This window comes from Perca flavescens, chromosome 10 (assembly GCF_004354835.1).
Source record: "Perca flavescens isolate YP-PL-M2 chromosome 10, PFLA_1.0, whole genome shotgun sequence".
NCBI classification, from domain to species: domain Eukaryota; kingdom Metazoa; phylum Chordata; class Actinopteri; order Perciformes; family Percidae; genus Perca; species Perca flavescens.
Window position 1 is genome coordinate 37,794,727 of NC_041340.1, and position 14,241 is coordinate 37,808,967.

The 14,241-nt window shown below is 41.6% G+C and overlaps 15 non-coding genes across 15 annotated transcripts; all 15 read left to right on the forward strand.

The window, feature by feature from the left end:
- Positions 1-102: 102 nt before the first annotated feature.
- Positions 103-174, forward strand: trnap-agg (transfer RNA proline (anticodon AGG)). Its single transcript has one exon. It is a non-coding gene; the product is annotated as a tRNA-Pro (tRNA).
- Positions 175-977: 803 nt separating this feature from the next.
- trnap-agg (transfer RNA proline (anticodon AGG)) lies at positions 978-1,049 on the forward strand. The gene has a single exon. It is a non-coding gene; the product is annotated as a tRNA-Pro (tRNA).
- A 2,554-nt stretch (positions 1,050-3,603) lies between these two features.
- trnap-agg (transfer RNA proline (anticodon AGG)) lies at positions 3,604-3,675 on the forward strand. Its single transcript has one exon. It is a non-coding gene; the product is annotated as a tRNA-Pro (tRNA).
- An 810-nt stretch (positions 3,676-4,485) lies between these two features.
- On the forward strand, positions 4,486-4,557 carry trnap-agg (transfer RNA proline (anticodon AGG)). Its single transcript has one exon. It is a non-coding gene; the product is annotated as a tRNA-Pro (tRNA).
- An 804-nt stretch (positions 4,558-5,361) lies between these two features.
- trnap-agg (transfer RNA proline (anticodon AGG)) lies at positions 5,362-5,433 on the forward strand. The gene has a single exon. It is a non-coding gene; the product is annotated as a tRNA-Pro (tRNA).
- Positions 5,434-6,236: 803 nt separating this feature from the next.
- Positions 6,237-6,308, forward strand: trnap-agg (transfer RNA proline (anticodon AGG)). The gene has a single exon. It is a non-coding gene; the product is annotated as a tRNA-Pro (tRNA).
- Positions 6,309-7,114: 806 nt separating this feature from the next.
- On the forward strand, positions 7,115-7,186 carry trnap-agg (transfer RNA proline (anticodon AGG)). The gene has a single exon. It is a non-coding gene; the product is annotated as a tRNA-Pro (tRNA).
- An 810-nt stretch (positions 7,187-7,996) lies between these two features.
- Positions 7,997-8,068, forward strand: trnap-agg (transfer RNA proline (anticodon AGG)). The gene has a single exon. It is a non-coding gene; the product is annotated as a tRNA-Pro (tRNA).
- Positions 8,069-8,874: 806 nt separating this feature from the next.
- On the forward strand, positions 8,875-8,946 carry trnap-agg (transfer RNA proline (anticodon AGG)). Its single transcript has one exon. It is a non-coding gene; the product is annotated as a tRNA-Pro (tRNA).
- An 803-nt stretch (positions 8,947-9,749) lies between these two features.
- On the forward strand, positions 9,750-9,821 carry trnap-agg (transfer RNA proline (anticodon AGG)). Its single transcript has one exon. It is a non-coding gene; the product is annotated as a tRNA-Pro (tRNA).
- Positions 9,822-10,625: 804 nt separating this feature from the next.
- trnap-agg (transfer RNA proline (anticodon AGG)) lies at positions 10,626-10,697 on the forward strand. The gene has a single exon. It is a non-coding gene; the product is annotated as a tRNA-Pro (tRNA).
- Positions 10,698-11,501: 804 nt separating this feature from the next.
- On the forward strand, positions 11,502-11,573 carry trnap-agg (transfer RNA proline (anticodon AGG)). Its single transcript has one exon. It is a non-coding gene; the product is annotated as a tRNA-Pro (tRNA).
- An 815-nt stretch (positions 11,574-12,388) lies between these two features.
- Positions 12,389-12,460, forward strand: trnap-agg (transfer RNA proline (anticodon AGG)). The gene has a single exon. It is a non-coding gene; the product is annotated as a tRNA-Pro (tRNA).
- Positions 12,461-13,264: 804 nt separating this feature from the next.
- On the forward strand, positions 13,265-13,336 carry trnap-agg (transfer RNA proline (anticodon AGG)). The gene has a single exon. It is a non-coding gene; the product is annotated as a tRNA-Pro (tRNA).
- An 804-nt stretch (positions 13,337-14,140) lies between these two features.
- trnap-agg (transfer RNA proline (anticodon AGG)) lies at positions 14,141-14,212 on the forward strand. Its single transcript has one exon. It is a non-coding gene; the product is annotated as a tRNA-Pro (tRNA).
- The last annotated feature ends 29 nt before the right edge of the window (positions 14,213-14,241 follow it).

Genomic DNA, 14,241 nt, shown 5'->3' on the forward strand with positions numbered 1-14,241 from the left:
AGAGCCCATGCCAAACAAACTACTTGACCATTGCCTTTCAAGTCAGTGACAGATTGGAGCCGCATGTCCTTGATTGAAAATTGCTAAAAGACTGTTTTACGTGGCTCGTTGGTCTAGGGGTATGATTCTCGCTTAGGGTGCGAGAGGTCCCGGGTTCAAATCCCGGATGAGCCCTAAGGGTAAGATCTAGTTATCGCAAACTTTGAAGTTGTCACTAGTGTCAAGTCCACCCAGATGGTGGTAACTACACTTTTTGTTCACGCACAAAGTAGAGAATTGGTAATAGGCAATGAAGCCAAAAACTTTTTCTAATGTAATCCAAAAACTGAAGACTTTGTTCTCAGCAGTCGATTTGCATTTGAACCTATCTGGCCTTCGAAGGCCCTGGGATCCCCTAACCCTTCTTGCCCATGCCAAACAAACTACTTGGCCATTGCCTTTCAAGTCAATTACCTGGAATCCCGTAACCCTTCTTGCAATTAACATGAAATGCCAGATAAGTAACCTGCAGCTGAGAATAGTGTAGGGAAATGGTCCTTGTGCTGGAATCCATTATTTTGACATCTTTTCTAAAGTCATCGGGTTCTTACCAAATCCTTCATTTTAAGTCCACATTAGAATTAATGGTGGAAACTACGCATATTTGCTCTCAGAGGTCAATTTGCGTCGCAGGATATGGCTCTCGTTTGTCGTTGGTCTAGGGGTGTGATTCTCGCTAGAAAGCTTATATGAGTTGATGAAGTCACAGTTACACACTAAGCTTTTTCATTACGATTCTGCTGTCACTTTTGACTGAAATATTCAAGTTCGAAATTTGGTAAAATGTTGGCATCAAAAATAATCACAAAGCTGAATCTGGCAGTGGAGCCAGAGAAAGAGCCCATGCCAAACAAACTACTTGACCATTGCCTTTCAAGTCAGTGACAGATTGGAGCCGCATGTCCTTGATTGAAAATTGCTAAAAGACTGTTTTACGTGGCTTGTTGGTCTAGGGGTATGATTCTCGCTTAGGGTGCGAGAGGTCCCGGGTTCAAATCCCGGACGAGCCCTAAGGGCAAGATCTGGTTATTAAAACTTTGAAGTTGTCACTAGTGTCAAGTCCACCCAGATGGTGGTATTATGGTTTTTGTTCACGCACAAAGTAGAGAATTGGTAATAGGCAATGAAGCCAAAAACTTTTTCTAATTTAATCCAAAAACTGAAGACTTTGTTCTCAGCAGTCGATTTGCATTTGAACCTATCTGGCCCAGGAAGGCCCTGGGATCCCTAACCCTTCTTTTGCCCATGCCAAACAAACTACTTGGCCATTGCCTTTCAAGTCAATTACCTGGAGAAAACAGAACCCTTCTTGCAATTAACCTGAAATGCCAGATAAGTAACCTGCAGCTGAGAATAGTGTAGGGAAATGGTCCTTGTGCTGGAATCCATTATTTTGACATCTTTTCTAAAGTCATCGGGTTCAGAACCAAACCTTCATTTAAAGTCCCATTCCGGATGGAGATGAGAGAAAAAAATTTCGAACTCTCAGACATCAAGCAAAAATCACTTCAAGAATGGATGAAGTCTGCTCGTTTGTCATTGCAAGTTTTGGGGTGTGATTCAGGCATGGGAAAGCCGTTTATATGATGGAGAATATGTAAAAGTTACACACTAAGCTTTTTCATTCTATTCTGCTGTCACTTTTGACTGAAATATTCAAGTGCAGAAAATTTGGGAAAATGTTGGCATCAAAAATAATGTCAAAGACAGAACTGGCAGTGGAGCCAGAAGAAAGAGCCAGCAAAAAAAATCAATTGACCATTGCCTTTCAAGTCAGTGACTCAATTGGAGCCGCATGAATCTGATTGAAAATTGATAAAAGACTGTTAGGCTGGTTCTGTTGGTCTAGGGGTTGTGGGCCACAGGGTGATTGAGGTCCCGGGTTCAAAGGAATGAGCCCGGGGGTAACATCTAGGTTATGTCAAACTTTGTTTGTCACTAGTGTAAAGTCCACCCAGATGGTGTCACTGGCTACTTTTTGGGCACAAAGTATGACAGAATTGGTAATAGGCTTTGCCAAAAACTTTTTTAATGTAACCAAAAACTGAAGACTTTGTTCTGCATCCTGCAGTCCAATTTGCATTTGAAAATGGTCAAGGGAATGGGATAATGAATCTTTCTTGCAATGCCAAACAAAATAATGGCCATTGCCTTTCAAGTCAATTACCTGGAATACTGGAACCCTTCTTGCAATTATATTCTGATCTCCTGCTGTAACCAAAGCTGAGAAAAGGGAAATGGTCCTTGTGCTGGAATCCATTATTTGGAACATCTTTTCTAAAGTCAGCGGGTTCAACCATTTCTTCATTTAAAGTCTGGATTAGAGTTGGCTGGAAAACTGGAAACTTCATGGTAGACATGCTCTCAGATTTGAAATTTGAACACAGCTCTTCAGGAAGACACAGTTTGTCATTGGTGGAGGAGGTTTTGATTCTCGTTGAAGTGCTTATATGAGTTGATGAAGTCACAGTTCACACTTAAGCTTTTTGAGAGATTCTGCTGTCACTTTTGACTGAAATATTCAAGTTTTAAATTTGGTAAAATGTTGGCATCAAAAATAATCACAAAGCTGAATCTGTGAGTGGAGCCAGAGAAAAGCCCATGCCAAACAAACTCACTTGACCATTGCCTTTCCATCAGTGACAGATTAGACTGCATTGTCCTTGATTCAAAATTTAAAAGATGGAACTGGCTCGTTGGTCTAGGGGTATGATTCAAAGACATATGGGGTCCAAGTTTAAACGCTTGACCCTAAGGGCAACCTTGAAGATGTTGCAAAATTTGAAGTTGCCTAGTGTCAAGTCAGAATCACAAATGGTTGTTATTAATTTTTTCCCCAAACCGGACAAACTAGAGAATTGAAAACTTGGCAATGCTAGCCTCGTTTTTCTAATTTAATCCAAAAACTGATGCACTTGAGTCCTGTCGATTTCATTTGAACCTATCTGGCCTTGAAGGCCCTGGGATGTTCTCCAACTTCTTGCCCATGCCAAACAAACTACTGGCCATTGCCTTTCAAGTCAATTACCTGGAATCCAGTAACCCTTCTTGCAATTAACATGAAATGCCAGATAAGTAACCTGCAGCTGAGAATAGTGGGAAATGGTCCTTGTGCTGGAATCCATTTTTTTGACATCTTTTCTAAAGTCATCGGGTTCTTACCAAATCCTTCATTTAAAGTCCACAGTCCTTTTAGAATTCAGATGGTGGAAACACGATATTTGCTCTCAGAGGTCAATTTGCGGCACAGGATATGGCATTTTTGGTTTGTCATTGGTCTAGGGGTGTGATTCTCGCTAGAAATGCTTATATGAGTTGATGAAGTCACAGTTACACACTAACCTTTTTCATTACTGATTCTGCTGTCACTTTTGACTGAAATATTCAAGTTCGAAATTTGGTAAAATGTTGGCATCAAAAATAATCACAAAGCTGAATCTGGCAGTGGAGCCAGAGAAAGAGCCCATGCCAAACAAACTACTTTTTGACCATTGCCTTTCAAGTCAGTGACAGATTGGAGCCGCATGTCCTTGATTGAAAATTGCTAAAAGACTGTTTTTCGTTGGCTCGTTGGTCTAGGGGTATGATTCTCGCTTAGGGTGCGAGAGGTCCCGGGTTCAAATCCCGGATGAGCCCTAAGGGTAAGATCTAGTTATCGCAAACTTTGAAGAAGTTGTCACTAGTGTCAAGTCCACCCAGATGGTGGTAACTTGGCTTTTTTGTTCACGCACAAAGTAGAGAATTGGTAATAGGCAATGAAGCCAAAAACTTTTTCTAATTTAATCCAAAAACTGAAGACTTTGTTCTCAGCAGTCGATTTGCATTTGAACCTATCTGGCCTTCGAAGGCCCTGGGATCCCCTAACCCTTCTTGCCCATGCCAAACAAACTACTTGGCCATTGCCTTTCAAGTCAATTACCTGGAATCCCGTAACCCTTCTTGCAATTAACATGAAATGCCAGATAAGTAACCTGCAGCTGAGAATAGTGTAGGGAAATGGTCCTTGTGCTGGAATCCATTATTTTGACATCTTTTCTAAAGTCATCGGGTTCTTACCAAATCCTTCATTTAAAGTCCACATTAGAATTAATGGTGGAAACCACGATATTTGCTCTCAGAGAGGTCAATTTTGCGTCGCAGGATATGGCTCTCGTTTGTCATTTGGTCTAGGGGTTTGATTCTCGCTAGAATGCTTATATGAGTTGATGAAGTCACAGTTACACACTAAGCTTTTTCATTACGATTCTGCTGTCACTTTTGACTGAAATATTCAAGTTTGAAATTTGGTAAAATGTTGGCATCAAAAATAATCACAAAGCTGAATCTGGCAGTGGAGCCAGAGAAAGAGCCCATGCCAAACAAACTACTTGACCATTGCCTTTCAAGTCAGTGACAGATTGGAGCCGCATGTCCTTGATTGAAAATTGCTAAAAGACTGTTTTACGTGGCTCGTTGGTCTAGGGGTATGATTCTCGCTTAGGGTGCGAGAGGTCCCGGGTTCAAATCCCGGATGAGCCCTAAGGGTAAGATCTAGTTATTGCAAACTTTGAAGTTGTCACTAGTGTCAAGTCCACCCAGATGGTGGTAACTTGGCTTTTTTGTTCACGCACAAAGTAGAGAATTGGTAATAGGCAATGAAGCCAAAAACTTTTTCTAATTTAATCCAAAAACTGAAGACTTTGTTCTCAGCAGTCGATTTGCATTTGAACCTATCTGGCCTTCGAAGGCCCTGGGATCCCCTAACCCTTCTTGCCCATGCCAAACAAACTACTTGGCCATTGCCTTTCAAGTCAATTACCTGGAATCCCGTAACCCTTCTTGCAATTAACCTGAAATGCCAGATAAGTAACCTGCAGCTGAGAATAGTGTAGGGAAATGGTCCTTGTGCTGGAATCCATTATTTTGACATCTTTTCTAAAGTCATCGGGTTCTTACCAAATCCTTCATTTTAAGTCCACATTAGAATTAATGGTGGAAACCACGCATATTTGCTCTCAGAGGTCAATTTGCGTCGCAGGATATGGCTCTCGTTTGTCATTTGTCTAGGGGTGTGATTCTCGCTAGAAAGCTTATATGAGTTGATGAAGTCACAGTTACACACTAAGCTTTTTCATTACGATTCTGCTGTCACTTTTGACTGAAATATTCAAGTTCGAAATTTGGTAAAATGTTGGCATCAAAAATAATCACAAAGCTGAATCTGGCAGTGGAGCCAGAGAAAGAGCCCATGCCAAACAAACTACTTGACCATTGCCTTTCAAGTCAGTGACAGATTGGAGCCGCATGTCCTTGATTGAAAATTGCTAAAAGACTGTTTTACGTGGCTCGTTGGTCTAGGGGTATGATTCTCGCTTAGGGTGCGAGAGGTCCCGGGTTCAAATCCCGGATGAGCCCTAAGGGTAAGATCTAGTTATCGCAAACTTTGAAGTTGTCACTAGTGTCAAGTCCACCCAGATGGTGGTAACTACACTTTTTGTTCACGCACAAAGTAGAGAATTGGTAATAGGCAATGAAGCCAAAAACTTTTTCTAATGTAATCCAAAAACTGAAGACTTTGTTCTCAGCAGTCGATTTGCATTTGAACCTATCTGGCCTTCGAAGGCCCTGGGATCCCCTAACCCTTCTTGCCCATGCCAAACAAACTACTTGGCCATTGCCTTTCAAGTCAATTACCTGGAATCCCGTAACCCTTCTTGCAATTAACCTGAAATGCCAGATAAGTAACCTGCAGCTGAGAATAGTGTAGGGAAATGGTCCTTGTGCTGGAATCCATTATTTTGACATCTTTTCTAAAGTCATCGGGTTCTTACCAAATCCTTCATTTAAAGTCCACATTAGAATTAATGGTGGAAACCACGCATATTTGCTCTCAGACATCAATTTGCGTCGCAGGATATGGCTCTCGTTTGTCATTTGTCTAGGGGTTTGATTCTCGCTAGAATGCTTATATGAGTTGATGAAGTCACAGTTACACACTAAGCTTTTTCATTACGATTCTGCTGTCACTTTTGACTGAAATATTCAAGTTTGAAATTTGGTAAAATGTTGGCATCAAAAATAATCACAAAGCTGAATCTGGCAGTGGAGCCAGAGAAAGAGCCCATGCCAAACAAACTACTTGACCATTGCCTTTCAAGTCAGTGACAGATTGGAGCCGCATGTCCTTGATTGAAAATTGCTAAAAGACTGTTTTACGTGGCTCGTTGGTCTAGGGGTATGATTCTCGCTTAGGGTGCGAGAGGTCCCGGGTTCAAATCCCGGATGAGCCCTAAGGGTAAGATCTAGTTATCGCAAACTTTGAAGTTGTCACTAGTGTCAAGTCCACCCAGATGGTGGTAACTTGGCTTTTTTGTTCACGCACAAAGTAGAGAATTGGTAATAGGCAATGAAGCCAAAAACTTTTTCTAATTTAATCCAAAAACTGAAGACTTTGTTCTCAGCAGTCGATTTGCATTTGAACCTATCTGGCCTTCGAAGGCCCTGGGATCCCCTAACCCTTCTTGCCCATGCCAAACAAACTACTTGGCCATTGCCTTTCAAGTCAATTACCTGGAATCCCGTAACCCTTCTTGCAATTAACCTGAAATGCCAGATAAGTAACCTGCAGCTGAGAATAGTGTAGGGAAATGGTCCTTGTGCTGGAATCCATTATTTTGACATCTTTTCTAAAGTCATCGGGTTCTTACCAAATCCTTCATTTAAAGTCCACATTAGAATTAATGGTGGAAACCACGCATATTTGCTCTCAGAGGTCAATTTGCGTCGCAGGATATGGCTCTCGTTTGTCATTTGGTCTAGGGGTTGTGATTCTCGCTAGAATGCTTATATGAGTTGATGAAGTCACAGTTACACACTAAGCTTTTTCATTACGATTCTGCTGTCACTTTTGACTGAAATATTCAAGTTTGAAATTTGGTAAAATGTTGGCATCAAAAATAATCACAAAGCTGAATCTGGCAGTGGAGCCAGAGAAAGAGCCCATGCCAAACAAACTACTTGACCATTGCCTTTCAAGTCAGTGACAGATTGGAGCCGCATGTCCTTGATTGAAAATTGCTAAAAGACTGTTTTACGTGGCTCGTTGGTCTAGGGGTATGATTCTCGCTTAGGGTGCGAGAGGTCCCGGGTTCAAATCCCGGATGAGCCCTAAGGGTAAGATCTAGTTATCGCAAACTTTGAAGTTGTCACTAGTGTCAAGTCCACCCAGATGGTGGTAACTACTTTTTTTGTTCACGCACAAAGTAGAGAATTGGTAATAGGCAATGAAGCCAAAAACTTTTTCTAATGTAATCCAAAAACTGAAGACTTTGTTCTCAGCAGTCGATTTGCATTTGAACCTATCTGGCCTTCGAAGGCCCTGGGATCCCCTAACCCTTCTTGCCCATGCCAAACAAACTACTTGGCCATTGCCTTTCAAGTCAATTACCTGGAATCCCGTAACCCTTCTTGCAATTAACCTGAAATGCCAGATAAGTAACCTGCAGCTGAGAATAGTGTAGGGAAATGGTCCTTGTGCTGGAATCCATTATTTTGACATCTTTTCTAAAGTCATCGGGTTCTTACCAAATCCTTCATTTAAAGTCCACATTAGAATTAAGTTCATCCAGATGGTGGAAACCACATATTTGCTCTCAGACATCAATTTGCGTCGCAGGATATGGCTCGTTTGTCATTTGTCTAGGGGTTTGATTCTCGCTAGAATGCTTATATGAGTTGATGAAGTCACAGTTACACACTAAGCTTTTTCATTACGATTCTGCTGTCACTTTTGACTGAAATATTCAAGTTCGAAATTTGGTAAAATGTTGGCATCAAAAATAATCACAAAGCTGAATCTGGCAGTGGAGCCAGAGAAAGAGCCCATGCCAAACAAACTACTTGACCATTGCCTTTCAAGTCAGTGACAGATTGGAGCCGCATGTCCTTGATTGAAAATTGCTAAAAGACTGTTTTACGTGGCTCGTTGGTCTAGGGGTATGATTCTCGCTTAGGGTGCGAGAGGTCCCGGGTTCGAATCCCGGATGAGCCCTAAGGGCAAGATCTGGTTATTGCAAAATTTGAAGTTGTCACTAGTGTCAAGTCCACTCAGAAGGTTGTAACTTGGCTTTTTTGTTCACGCACAAAGTAGAGAATTGGTAATAGGCAATGAAGCCAAAAACTTTTTCTAATTTAATCCAAAAACTGAAGACTTTGTTCTCAGCAGTCGATTTGCATTTGAACCTATCTGGCCTTCGAAGGCCCTGGGATCCCCTAACCCTTCTTGCCCATGCCAAACAAACTACTTGGCCATTGCCTTTCAAGTCAATTACCTGGAATCCCGTAACCCTTCTTGCAATTAATATGAAATGCCAGATAAGTAACCTGCAGCTGAGAATAGTGTAGGGAAATGGTCCTTGTGCTGGAATCCATTATTTTGACATCTTTTCTAAAGTCATCGGGTTCTAACCAAATCCTTCATTTAAAGTCCACATTAGAATTAAGTTCATCCAGAAACGCATATTTGCTCTCAGAGGTCAATTTGCGTCGCAGGATATGGCTCTCGTTTGTCATTTGGTCTAGGGGTGTGATTCTCGCTAGAATGCTTATATGAGTTGATGAAGTCACAGTTACACACTAAGCTTTTTCATTACGATTCTGCTGTCACTTTTGACTGAAATATTCAAGTTCGAAATTTGGTAAAATGTTGGCATCAAAAATAATCACAAAGCTGAATCTGGCAGTGGAGCCAGAGAAAGAGCCCATGCCAAACAAACTACTTGACCATTGCCTTTCAAGTCAGTGACAGATTGGAGCCGCATGTCCTTGATTGAAAATTGCTAAAAGACTGTTTTACGTGGCTCGTTGGTCTAGGGGTATGATTCTCGCTTAGGGTGCGAGAGGTCCCGGGTTCAAATCCCGGATGAGCCCTAAGGGTAAGATCTAGTTATCGCAAACTTTGAAGTTGTCACTAGTGTCAAGTCCACCCAGATGGTGGTAACTACACTTTTTGTTCACGCACAAAGTAGAGAATTGGTAATAGGCAATGAAGCCAAAAACTTTTTCTAATGTAATCCAAAAACTGAAGACTTTGTTCTCAGCAGTCGATTTGCATTTGAACCTATCTGGCCTTCGAAGGCCCTGGGATCCCCTAACCCTTCTTGCCCATGCCAAACAAACTACTTGGCCATTGCCTTTCAAGTCAATTACCTGGAATCCCGTAACCCTTCTTGCAATTAACCTGAAATGCCAGATAAGTAACCTGCAGCTGAGAATAGTGTAGGGAAATGGTCCTTGTGCTGGAATCCATTATTTTGACATCTTTTCTAAAGTCATCGGGTTCTTACCAAATCCTTCATTTAAAGTCCACATTAGAATTAATGGTGGAAACCACGCATATTTGCTCTCAGACATCAATTTGCGTCGCAGGATATGGCTCTCGTTTGTCATTTGTCTAGGGGTTTGATTCTCGCTAGAATGCTTATATGAGTTGATGAAGTCACAGTTACACACTAAGCTTTTTCATTACGATTCTGCTGTCACTTTTGACTGAAATATTCAAGTTCGAAATTTGGTAAAATGTTGGCATCAAAAATAATCACAAAGCTGAATCTGGCAGTGGAGCCAGAGAAAGAGCCCATGCCAAACAAACTACTTGACCATTGCCTTTCAAGTCAGTGACAGATTGGAGCCACATGTCCTTGATTGAAAATTGCTAAAAGACTGTTTTACGTGGCTCGTTGGTCTAGGGGTATGATTCTCACTTAGGGTGCGAGAGGTCCCGGGTTCAAATCCCGGATGAGCCCTAAGGTTAAGATCTAGTTATCACAAACTTTGAAGTTGTCACTAGTGTCAAGTCCACCCAGATGGTGGTAACAAGGCTTTTTTGTTCACGCACAAAGTAGAGAATTGGTAATAGGCAATGAAGCCAAAAACTTTTTCTAATTTAATCCAAAAACTGAAGACTTTGTTCTCAGCAGTCGATTTGCATTTGAACCTATCTGGCCTTCGAAGGCCCTGGGATCCCGTAACCCTTCTTGCCCATGCCAAACAAACTACTTGGCCATTGCCTTTCAAGTCAATTACCTGGAATCCCGTAACCCGTCTTGCAATTAACATGAAATGCCAGATAAGTAACCTGCAGCTGAGAATAGTGTAGGGAAATGGTCCTTGTGCTGGAATCCATTATTTTGACATCTTTTCTAAAGTCATCGGGTTCTTACCAAATCCTTCATTTAAAGTCCACATTAGAATTAATGGTGGAAACTACGCATATTTGCTCTCAGAGGTCAATTTGCGTCGCAGGATATGGCTCTCGTTTGTCATTGGTCTAGGGGTGTGATTCTCGCTAGAAAGCTTATATGAGTTGATGAAGTCACAGTTACACACTAAGCTTTTTCATTACGATTCTGCTGTCACTTTTGACTGAAATATTCAAGTTTGAAATTTGGTAAAATGTTGGCATCAAAAATAATCACAAAGCTGAATCTGGCAGTGGAGCCAGAGAAAGAGCCCATGCCAAACAAACTACTTGACCATTGCCTTTCAAGTCAGTGACAGATTGGAGCCGCATGTCCTTGATTGAAAATTGCTAAAAGACTGTTTTACGTGGCTCGTTGGTCTAGGGGTATGATTCTCGCTTAGGGTGCGAGAGGTCCCGGGTTCAAATCCCGGATGAGCCCTAAGGGTAAGATCTAGTTATCGCAAACTTTGAAGTTGTCACTAGTGTCAAGTCCACCCAGATGGTGGTAACTACACTTTTTTGTTCACGCACAAAGTAGAGAATTGGTAATAGGCAATGAAGCCAAAAACTTTTTCTAATGTAATCCAAAAACTGAAGACTTTGTTCTCAGCAGTCGATTTGCATTTGAACCTATCTGGCCTTCGAAGGCCCTGGGATCCCCTAACCCTTCTTGCCCATGCCAAACAAACTACTTGGCCATTGCCTTTCAAGTCAATTACCTGGAATCCCGTAACCCTTCTTGCAATTAACCTGAAATGCCAGATAAGTAACCTGCAGCTGAGAATAGTGTAGGGAAATGGTCCTTGTGCTGGAATCCATTATTTTGACATCTTTTCTAAAGTCATCGGGTTCTTACCAAATCCTTCATTTAAAGTCCACATTAGAATTAATGGTGGAAACCACGCATATTTGCTCTCAGACATCAATTTGCGTCGCAGGATATGGCTCTCGTTTGTCATTTGTCTAGGGGTTTGATTCTCGCTAGAATGCTTATATGAGTTGATGAAGTCACAGTTACACACTAAGCTTTTTCATTACGATTCTGCTGTCACTTTTGACTGAAATATTCAAGTTTGAAATTTGGTAAAATGTTGGCATCAAAAATAATCACAAAGCTGAATCTGGCAGTGGAGCCAGAGAAAGAGCCCATGCCAAACAAACTACTTGACCATTGCCTTTCAAGTCAGTGACAGATTGGAGCCGCATGTCCTTGATTGAAAATTGCTAAAAGACTGTTTTACGTGGCTCGTTGGTCTAGGGGTATGATTCTCGCTTAGGGTGCGAGAGGTCCCGGGTTCAAATCCCGGATGAGCCCTAAGGGTAAGATCTAGTTATCGCAAACTTTGAAGTTGTCACTAGTGTCAAGTCCACCCAGATGGTGGTAACTTGGCTTTTTTGTTCACGCACAAAGTAGAGAATTGGTAATAGGCAATGAAGCCAAAAACTTTTTCTAATTTAATCCAAAAACTGAAGACTTTGTTCTCAGCAGTCGATTTGCATTTGAACCTATCTGGCCTTCGAAGGCCCTGGGATCCCCTAACCCTTCTTGCCCATGCCAAACAAACTACTTGGCCATTGCCTTTCAAGTCAATTACCTGGAATCCCGTAACCCTTCTTGCAATTAACATGAAATGCCAGATAAGTAACCTGCAGCTGAGAATAGTGTAGGGAAATGGTCCTTGTGCTGGAATCCATTATTTTGACATCTTTTCTAAAGTCATCGGGTTCTTACCAAATCCTTCATTTAAAGTCCACATTAGAATTAAGTTCATCCAGATGGTGGAAACTACGCATATTTGCTCTCAGAGGTCAATTTGCGTCGCAGGATATGGCTCTCGTTTGTCGTTGGTCTAGGGGTGTGATTCTCGCTAGAAAGCTTATATGAGTTGATGAAGTCACAGTTACACACTAAGCTTTTTCATTACGATTCTGCTGTCACTTTTGACTGAAATATTCAAGTTCGAAATTTGGTAAAATGTTGGCATCAAAAATAATCACAAAGCTGAATCTGGCAGTGGAGCCAGAGAAAGAGCCCATGCCAAACAAACTACTTGACCATTGCCTTTCAAGTCAGTGACAGATTGGAGCCGCATGTCCTTGATTGAAAATTGCTAAAAGACTGTTTTACGTGGCTCGTTGGTCTAGGGGTATGATTCTCGCTTAGGGTGCGAGAGGTCCCGGGTTCAAATCCCGGATGAGCCCTAAGGGTAAGATATAGTTATCGCAAACTTTAAAGTTGTCACTAGTGTCAAGTCCACCCAGATGGTGGTAACTACACTTTTTTGTTCACGCACAAAGTAGAGAATTGGTAATAGGCAATGAAGCCAAAAACTTTTTCTAATGTAATCCAAAAACTGAAGACTTTGTTCTCAGCAGTCGATTTGCATTTGAACCTATCTGGCCTTCGAAGGCCCTGGGATCCCCTAACCCTTCTTGCTCATGCCAAACAAACTACTTGGCCATTGCCTTTCAAGTCAATTACCTGGAATCCCGTAACCCTTCTTGCAATTAACCTGAAATGCCAGATAAGTAACCTGCAGCTGAGAATAGTGTAGGGAAATGGTCCTTGTGCTGGAATCCATTATTTTGACATCTTTTCTAAAGTCATCGGGTTCTTACCAAATCCTTCATTTAAAGTCCACATTAGAATTAATGGTGGAAACCACGCATATTTGCTCTCAGACATCAATTTGCGTCGCAGGATATGGCTCTCGTTTGTCATTTGTCTAGGGGTTTGATTCTCGCTAGAATGCTTATATGAGTTGATGAAGTCACAGTTACACACTAAGCTTTTTCATTACGATTCTGCTGTCACTTTTGACTGAAATATTCAAGTTTGAAATTTGGTAAAATGTTGGCATCAAAAATAATCACAAAGCTGAATCTGGCAGTGGAGCCAGAGAAAGAGCCCATGCCAAACAAACTACTTGACCATTGCCTTTCAAGTCAGTGACAGATTGGAGCCGCATTTCCTTGATTGAAAATTGCTAAAAGACTGTTTTACGTGGCTCGTTGGTCTAGGGGTATGATTCTCGCTTAGGGTGCGAGAGGTCCCGGGTTCAAATCCCGGACGAGCCCTAAGGGCAAGATCTGGTTATCACAAAATTTGAAGTTGTCACTAGTGTCTAGTCCACTCAGAAGGTTGTAACTTGGCTTTTTTGTTCACGCACAAAGTAGAGAATTGGTAATAGGCAATGAAGCCAAAAACTTTTTCTAATTTAATCCAAAAACTGAAGACTTTGTTCTCAGCAGTCGATTTGCATTTGAACCTATCTGGCCTTCGAAGGCCCTGGGATCCCGTAACCCTTCTTGCCCATGCCAAACAAACTACTTGGCCATTGCCTTTCAAGTCAATTACCTGGAATCCCGTAACCCTTCTTGCAATTAACATGAAATGCCAGATAAGTAACCTGCAGCTGAGAATAGTGTAGGGAAATGGTCCTTGTGCTGGAATCCATTATTTTGACATCTTTTCTAAAGTCATCGGGTTCTTACCAAATCCTTCATTTAAAGTCCACATTAGAATTAATGGTGGAAACTACGCATATTTGCTCTCAGAGGTCAATTTGCGTCGCAGGATATGGCTCTCGTTTGTCGTTGGTCTAGGGGTGTGATTCTCGCTAGAAAGCTTATATGAGTTGATGAAGTCACAGTTACACACTAAGCTTTTTCATTACGATTCTGCTGTCACTTTTGACTGAAATATTCAAGTTCGAAATTTGGTAAAATGTTGGCATCAAAAATAATCACAAAGCTGAATCTGGCAGTGGAGCCAGAGAAAGAGCCCATGCCAAACAAACTACTTGACCATTGCCTTTCAAGTCAGTGACAGATTGGAGCCGCATGTCCTTGATTGAAAATTGCTAAAAGACTGTTTTACGTGGCTCGTTGGTCTAGGGGTATGATTCTCGCTTAGGGTGCGAGAGGTCCCGGGTTCAAATCCCGGATGAGCCCTAAGGGTAAGATCTAGTTATCGCAAACTT